The sequence below is a fragment of the Rhineura floridana genome, chromosome 11 (assembly GCF_030035675.1).
Source record: "Rhineura floridana isolate rRhiFlo1 chromosome 11, rRhiFlo1.hap2, whole genome shotgun sequence".
In the NCBI taxonomy this organism is placed as follows: domain Eukaryota; kingdom Metazoa; phylum Chordata; class Lepidosauria; order Squamata; family Rhineuridae; genus Rhineura; species Rhineura floridana.
The window spans coordinates 33,294,297-33,303,534 of NC_084490.1; the positions used below are offsets into that span (position 1 = coordinate 33,294,297).

At 43.8% G+C, this 9,238-nt stretch overlaps 1 pseudogene; it reads right to left on the reverse strand.

The window, feature by feature from the left end:
- Window positions 1–7,680: 7,680 nt before the first annotated feature.
- On the reverse strand, window positions 7,681–8,639 carry LOC133367838 (olfactory receptor 6M1-like; annotated as a pseudogene).
- Window positions 8,640–9,238: the final 599 nt, after the last annotated feature.

Here is a 9,238-nt window from a genome sequence, read left to right on the forward strand (position 1 = left end):
CTCAATGGATGAGATTGTCCTGATTGACATTTCTAGATCTAAAGGGGTGTCGACGCATATTCCTCTGCAGCAACACCCCCCCTTAGCTTGCCAAGATACTTGGCTTCAAACTTCGTAACTGATATTGATGCTCCTTGTTCTTCCAACTGATATAAGGTCCCACAGGATCTTGAACACTTATCTATTATTTCCTGGAATGTGGCGGGTTGGTTAAATAAGTGTGACAATCTCTCTTTTCTGACCTTTCTCAACCACTATCATATCGTACTTCTTCAAGAGACCTGGCTCACTGAGCCATTTGTCCTGGGCGGATATGTACCTTATTCACTCGAAGCTGCTCTTAGTTCCCGCAGGGGACGTTCAAAAGGTGGTCTGGCTATTCTGATCTCAACAAAACTCGACACCAGTTCAATCAGACTAGAGGGGTTGAATGACATTGCATTAGCCTTATCATTTAAACTGGGATCGGACACTTTTGTGGTGATTAATATTTACCTGCCGCCGGTACAAAAAAAACAGCTACTCAGTGCAACCTGGTGCAGGATGAAGGAGTACATCAGTAATGTTATGAGTAAGTTGCCCGCCGCTCATTTCATTGTTGCGGGGGATTTTAATGCAAGGTCGGGAATAAATGATGACGCTTTGTACCAACATTTTCACCTTGCTTCCCCTGCAGTGGTTTTGCCTCATTTACTTCCTTTTAGGCAATTTAAGGATAGAGGCTGTAACTTTGTGGGTCTCTGCCTTGCCCAGATGATTAACGCTCTGGATTTGGTCATGCTGAATGGCGGTGTGAGGGGTGACCTCTGCGGCGAATATATTTATGTAGCGTGCCACGGGTCTTCTACTATAGATTATTTTGCGGTGTCGCCTAGTGTACTGAGCTCAGTGGTGAGTCTTGAGGTTGCGATAAGAGACGAGAGTGACCATCTCCCTTTGGTCCTTAAACTTTGTTTGGATAACGTGAAGTTATTATTGAAATATGAACCTATGTTGAATCAAGTGGTGGAAAGATGAGCCGCACGCATTAGGTGGTCTCCCTCTCTAGCCGATGCATTATCTAATTTCCTCTTTTCTACAGACAGCCTTAGTCTATGCTCTAGGTTATTATCGGAAACTACACCTGTAATGATATGTTCCCTCTTTCAAGAACTACTGAGGTCCTTATAAGATTGTCCAAATTTTAAAAAACAGGTTAGATCTCGTGCCCTGGGGCAGGTAACTAAGTCCTGGTTTGATCATGAGTGTGCCTCCTTGAAAAGATTACTTATGGAAATTTATAGGAGGTATTGAGCCTCAGATTTGTTAACCTTACCCCCAGAATACTTAGAGTCTAAACGACGCTATAAAGCTTTAATTAAAGAAAAAAAGAAATCTTTTCAGAGAGAAGCTTGGTTAAGTTTGGTTGAGGCCTCTAGACAAAAAGATTCTAGAACATTTTGGAGACTCGTCTCTGGAGGTGGCCAGGCGGTTCCATCTTGTCTCGATTTTCATATCCCTGCCAGAGAGTGGGAAGCATATTTCACTGAGATCTTTGCCAAGAGTCAGAACTTTAACTCCTTGCCATGGGACGACCTTTGTGAATTTCTAAATTGGCCCCCCATGTCCATTCAAGAAACAGCTGCCCTTATCAACAAACTCAAGCGGGGTAAAGCGCCCGGGGCTGATAATATCCCCCCGGAACTCTTAAAAGAACATGTAGACTGGTGGGCGCCAATTTTGGCAGTCCTGTTTACCGCCACTGACCAGTCTGCTTGTTTCCCTGAGGACTGGTGGATGGCTATTATCATACCCATTTATAAAAAAGGATAAGATCAGACACTTCTAATTATAGGCCTATAAGCTTGCTAAGTGTTATTAGCAAGCTTTACGCCAGTCATCTTCTTGACAAGCTGGTTTCCTGGATGGAGAGTGAAAGTTGCTTGGCAGAGGAGCAGGCCAGTTTTAGATCAGGCCGTTCCACTGTGGATCAGGGCCTTGTGCTCCAGCACTTGGCAGAAAAATATTCTTTACCCAAGGGAGGAGCACTTTTCACGGCATTTATTGACCTCAGATCTGCATTCGATTCCCCGGGAAAGGCTTTGGACAAAATTATTATCAACAACTATTGATAGGCGCCTATTGTGTTTAATTCGTGGTTTACATGAGAAAACCTCTTTTAGGGTCAGATGCAACCGGGCAGGTCATTTATCTGATCTAATTCCAACTTATAGAGGAGTGAAACAGGAATGTATCCTTGCCCCGTCTTTATTCAATCTGTGTATTAATTCCATAGTAAAGCGTTTGGAGGGGGTTAACTTCCATCCTCCCAGTCTGGCAAGGAGACACGTGTCTTCACTCTTATACGCTGACGATATAGTTCTTTTAGCCCTAACGGAAATCGGGTTGCGTCGTCTGCTGAGAGAGCTTGGTTCCTTCTGTACGGAGAAGCTACTTACTATTAACTATGCTAAATGTATTGATTTTTTCCAGGAATAGGCGCAAGCGGAGGTGGCAAATAGATAACCACCCTATTGAACAGGTCTTGACTTCTAGATACCTTGGTATATCTTTCCATTCGCTAGGCTCATGGAATACACATTTGAATAGATCGGCTGAGATTGCCCAAAAACCAGTCAAGGGAATTTGTTCTTTTTTCTACTCTAAGGGTGGCCAACATGTGCCCTCAGCCTTACAAGTATTTAATGCCAAGGCCATTCCTCAAGCACTCTATGGGATGCAAATTTGTAGTAGTGGTAATTATGCCCCCCTCGAATATATCCACTCTAAATTTCAAAGGTCAATAATGGGTGTCCCTAGATGTGTTCCCAATGTAGTCATACGACTCAAATTGGGAACCTTACAAATTGAGACCCGCGCCTGGATATATCGTCTCAATTACTGGCTGAAGCTCCTGTTTATTCCTGCTGGTCTGGCTCCTCTCACACTGGTGGATACTTTCCAGTCCAAATGGAAGTTGACATTGACAAAAAAATTGGAAGCCCTTGGCTTTTTGCTTCAGGAGATTGGAATTTTAGGCTATTCAAGGGCTAAACTAGCCATTACGCAATGCCTCAAAGACATTGAATTCCAATCTAATCTGTGTTTGGCCACAGCCTATTCTCCCCCCTGTTTAAATGCGAAAGCCTGTGTACTAGCCAATTATCTGATTAACTTGCATATCCCCAAATATAGGATATCGTTTGCCCTCGCAAGATTTAACGTCCTCCCTTCAGCACTTCTGGAGGGTAGGTATAAGGCTGCTCCTTTCTGTGAGCGTGTATGTCCTTGCGAGGCTGGGGAGATTGAGTCTGTGAGCCATGTATTGCGGCATTGTTCTTTCTATTTGGACCTATGCTCTCATTTTATCTCTCCAATTCTCTCCAAATATGATTTGGGCCCTGAGGCCATCCTCATACAGTATCTACTGGCAGACCAGAACCACATGATTAGCGGGAAAGTAGCTGCTTTTGTACAGCTGCTATTGCCCGTAGAAGGAAATTAGTGCCTTGTTGCTAGGAAGTGTTAAATGGGCTCACACTGTTCTAAATGATATCACAATTCATTGTTTTAATTTGTTCTATTTTTAAAATTTCATTGTTAATAATTGTATGGAATTATGTTGTATTTTCTGGTCATGTACTGAAATAAATCATTCATTATTTATTTATTTTATTTTATTACATTTTTAGACCGCCCTATAGCAATAAGCTCCCAGGGCGGTGTACAGCATAATAAAACAGGTTAAAATACAAGTGGATGTAAATACAATACACAATAAAACATAATTAAAAATTTTCAATTTTAAATTCAAATTTAAATTTTTTTTAAATGCCTGGGCGAAGAGGTAGGTCTTTACCTGGCGCCGAAAAGATAACAAAGAAGGTGCCAGGCGTATCTCATCAGGGAGGGCGTTCCATAGTTCGGGGGCCACCACTGAGAAGGCCCTAGCTCTAGTTATCGTTCTCCATGCCTCCCTATGCGTTGGGACATGGAGAAGGGCCTTCGACTTCGAGCGCAGCGACCGGGTAGGTACATAGCGGGAGAGGCGTTCTGCCAGGTATTGCGGTCCGATGCCGTTAAGGGCTTTATAGGTAAGAACCAACACTTTGAATCTGGCCCGGAAACATATTGGTAGCCAGTGCAGCTGGGCCAGGACAGGTGTTATATGATCAATTTTTTTTGTCCCAGTAAGAACTCTGGCCGCAGCATTCTGCACCAGCTGAAGTTTCCGAACCGTCTTCAGAGGTAACCCTACGTAGAGTGCATTACAGTAGTCCAATCTAGAGGTTACCAGAGCATGGATAACTGTGGCAAGGTTCTCCCTATCCAGATAGGGTCGTAGTTGGGCTACCAGCCGAAGCTGGTAGAACGCATTCCGTGCCACCGAGGCTACTTGAGCCTCCAGTGACAGGAGCGGATCTAATAAGACCCCCAAACTACGGACCTGCTCCTTTAGGGGGAGTGTAACCCCATCTAGGGCAGGTCGGACATCAACCATCTGGGCAGAGAGCCCCCCCACCAACAGCATCTCAGTCTTGTCAGGATTGAGTCTCAGTTTATTAGCTCTCATCCAGTCCATTATCGAGGTCAGGCAGTGGTTTAGTACATTAACAGCCTCACCTGAAGAAGATGAAAAGGAGAAGTAGAGCTGCGTATCATCAGCATATTGCTGGAAACGCACTCCAAATCTCCTAATGACCTCGCCCAGCGGCTTCATATAGATATTAAAGAGCATGGGGGACAGAACTGAACCCTGTGGGACCCCATATTGGAGTATCCAGGGACTCGAGTAATGCTCCCCAAGCACCAACTTCTGGAGACGATTCTTGAGGTAGGAGCACAGCCACCGCCAAGCAGTGCCTCCAACTCCTAAGTCCGCAAGACGTCCCAGAAGGATACCATGGTCGATGATATCAAAAGCCGCTGAGAGATCAAGGAGAACCAACAGAGTTACACTCCCTCTGTCTTTCTCCCGACAGAGGTCATCATACAGGGCGACCAAGGCTGTTTCTGTACCAAACCCCAGCCGAAAGCCCGATTGACATGGATCCAGATAATCAGTTTCATCCAAGAGAGCCTGGAGCTGGTGAGCGACCACACGCTCTAAAACCTTGCCCAGGAACGGAACATTTGCTACCGGTCTATAGTTGTCAAGATTTTCAGGGTCCAAGGAGGGTTTCTTTAGGAGCGGTCTCACCACCGCCTGTTTCAGGCAGGTTGGTACCACTCCCTCTCGTAAAGAGGCATTGATCACCTCCTTGGCCCATCCGGCTGTTCCGTTCCTGCTAGCTTTTATTAGCCATGAGGGGCAAGGATCCATTCATTCATTGACCACAAGGGAGAAGAGGGAGGGAAGAAGTTGGTAGAGGAGGAGGAAGGAAGAGGAGGAGGGGAATGGGTAGGGGAAGGGGGATGGAAAGGGCAAACACAGATTTCATTATTTGCATGCTTATTGAGTTCAGTGGGATTTACTCCTGTGCAATCATGCTTAGGATGGGCAAAAATGACCACGGGAGAGGAGAAAAAGTAATAAGGAGGGAGGGAGGGCTGGACTGAGGAATGGAGGAGGAAGAGGGAAGAGAAAGGGAGGAGATGGGCAGGGAGAGGGGGAGGGGGAGAGAGGGGAGAGTGAAGAGGTGGAGGGAGAGGGATAGAGGGGAATGGAAGGAGGGTGGAGGACAAGGGGAGCGGATGGGTGGGAGGGGAGAAGAAGGGGGAGGGGAGGGGGAGGAGGACTGAGGGGAGGGGCAGGTTCACTCATTTGCATACTTATCAGGTTCATTGGGATTTACCCCTGTGCAGTCATGCTTGGGATAGGTGAAACTGACCTGGGAGAGGGGCAGGGTGGTGGTGGAGAGTGGAAGGTAGAGAGGGGAGGGAGAGGAATAGGGGAGGAGATTGGGTAGGTGGGCACTGGGCAGAGGGGAAACACCTTTCCTTTCCAAAAGGAAATCATTGTTAACAGTATCATTATTTTGGAGGTCTTCTCCCACCTTTTTATTCAGTAGCAGATACATGTAATCTCCCACCCAGTTTAAACCAAAGCTGTCTCTGGCCACGTCCATACCAGACTTTTATTTCACTTTAGACAGCCATGTCTTCCATGAAGGAATCTTGGGAAGTGTCATTTGGGAAGGGTGCTGAGAGTTGCTAGGAGATGCCCTATTCCCCCCCACAGAGCTGCAGTTAACAGAACTCTCTGGGAAGAGGGGCTGACTGTTAAATCACTCTGGTCACTGGAGCTCTGTCAAGGAAATAACTACTCTCAGCAGCTTTCTAACAAACTACGCTTCCTAACAACTCTCAGCACCCTTCACAAACTACACTTCCCAGGATTATTTGGGGGAAGCCATGACTGTTTAGAATAAATGTAGAAGTAGAATAAATGTCTAGCATGGGTGTGTCACCCTGATTAGCCAAGCTAAACAGTCTGACTTTTAGAACACTGGCAGCTGGTTCTTACTGAATATGCCTGCTCTATCATACACCCCAATATTAATTTTCTTAAATAAAAAATCAGCCATTCTTTTTTTTAACTTTTAAATTGCAGACAATGATGGTCAGAGTATGGGGCAAGGTCAGTAATAGGAGCAGATACTCTATGAACACGGCTGATTTTTAATTAATTTCAATAATTATGAAACCACTGACAAAAAAGTCGAGCAGGGATCTGGATTCCCCCCCCCTTTGTTTTACACTTTGAACTCTGGAGTCTCTCTGAATGTTTTGTGCATCTTCATGAAAACTTAGATGTTGTTAAGCAAGTGATTCTGAGTTCAGGACTATTCCTTTTTGGAAGAGGTTGATTTGAAATGAGCTTATGGGAAGCAGCAGAATGTCATGGGTGGTGTTTTCAGTTTAACATGGCAGAATGTGAAAAATCCATGCTGGCTATAGTACAGAGCCACTCTCATGGCTGTATAATAACAAAGGGCCATCCACAAAATGTTGTATTGGAGAATGTGTGTCTTCAGTATTCCAGACAATAAGCCATCCTACTTCCTCTTGGTTTTCAGTTTTCCTCTCTGCTCCTAGCAGACATCAACATTCCATCCCAGCTGAGAATGTTTTGATCCCATTGGGTTTTATTTTTCTTTTTTACTCTTTTTTGGCACTTCTGCAAATATTGGGGTTCCTCCAAGTCTGCTGAAACCTTCATGGTTGATGCCACTTTGACTCCAAAAGCAATATCACTCAGAGAATTGAATTTACTCTTAGTATAGATGATGATACTTTAAGACTTTTGTTCATTTTCATATAATTAGAATTAGTACTCAAATGAAGAATGTGCATATAACTCTAGTTAATAACACTTTGTATCTTACCAGAGCCCCCCAAAAACCCTCAAATTACAAATGACATTATCCAGTCAAATAAACCACTTTTTTAAAGTTGGCTTAAGAACACCAATTTGTTTATTACATTTTGAAAAGCCACTTTCAGTCATCTCCCAGGGCATTCTAGAGGTTAGAAGGTACACATACATGGATGGCCACATTTACCTTTCACAACAACCTTTGGAGGTAGGTAAGGCTGGCAGGAATTAAATGATCCAAGATCATATAGTGAACTACCTAGCTTGGTGATTTGAACCTGGTCTCCATAATCTAAGTCCAACACACTAGTCTATGCTGACTCTCTCCCACTGAAGCTACCGGATCTTAAAATCCCTTTGCTGGATTTTGCTGCTTGTTCAGTTTATTTCTTAAGAATTACTTTTCTTTGATTGAAGATAACTCTAAGGGAATCCTTCACTTTCTCATTTCTCAGACTGTATATGAAAGGATTTAGCATGGGTGTCACCATTGTGTTCAGTACAGTGCCTATTTTGTTGAAATCCAGAATGTTCCCTTTAGTGGGATGGACATAAATGAAGATAGAGCTCCCATAGTACAATGTTACCACAGTGATATGAGAAACACACAGGTTGAGAAGGCCTTTTGTCGCCCTTGTGCTGATGGTATCTTCAGGACAGCAATAATAATGTAAATGTATGACACAACTGTTATGAGAAGTGAACCCAGAAGCAATATGGAAGCAGTCCCCAAATCAACCCTTTCAGCCAATGATGTGTCACCACAGACAAGCTTGAGTAAGGGGGCACTGTCACAGAAGAAGTGGTTGACAATGTTTGGGCCACAGAATGGTAGACCAGCTGTCACAATGCTGGGAACTAGAATAATCAAGAAACCACCAACCCATGACCCCAGAAGGAGCTGGAAACAGGCTTTGCTGTTCATAATGGATGCATAGCGCAGAGGGTAGCATATTGCAACGTAACGGTCAAAGGACATTACAGCCAGGATGAAGAATTCAGTTGAGCCCATAAGGAAATAGAAGAATGGCTTAGAAGGACAGCCCACAAAAGAGATGGTCTTCTTTCCTGTGATTATATTTATTAGCATCTTAGGCATCACGGTTGAAGTGATCATGAGCTTCAGGAATGAGAGATTACTCAAGAAAAAATACATGGGCTATTGAAGATGGTGATTGGTAAGTACCAGTGTAATTAGTGTGACATTACCCATAATGGTCAATGCGCACACAAAGAAGAAGGTGATGAAGATCAGAATCTCAACAGAGCGAACGGTCTGACATCCAAGAAGGATGAATTCAGTCACAATAGTCTTATTACCTTTCTCCATATTTTGGGACATCTTATTCTCTAGGAAACAACCCGTGAGGAAAATATAGAAACAAGAGAGGTAGAGAGACCTTATCAGCCATATTCATGAGAGGTATGCAGTGGCCACAAGATGCATCATGTATCTGTATTTATAGTGTTTGGAGGCAGCTCAATCTCTTTTGAATCCAAAACAGTTGTTCTGATTCTATTTGTTATTTGGGGCCAAATCTGATATGTTAAATCTGAAGCTCTGCTTTGTTCCCTTTGATTTTAATGGGAATCTAAAAAAAAAAACACCCTCCCCCCCAGCAGTCTTGAGGTCTGGGTGTTTTCCCAGTCAGATTGCTTTTGTTTCTCAGAAAAGAAGGGTAAGGAAATGGTCTTGCTGTTAACTTTATGCACATACTTTGTTAAGCCCACAATCTAACTCCAAATCGCCCTCATTTACCTTGTTGTCCAGGCTGAACACAGAATCAATGCACACCCTTATTCACTATTGGTAGATGAATGGAGGATAAGTCCTAGGTCTATTAATTAGAAACTAGGATACCTAATTTAAACTCCATGTTCAGAATAACCATACAGTTAAACATCCAGTGCTGGAAATGAATAATTGGGGAGAATTGTTGC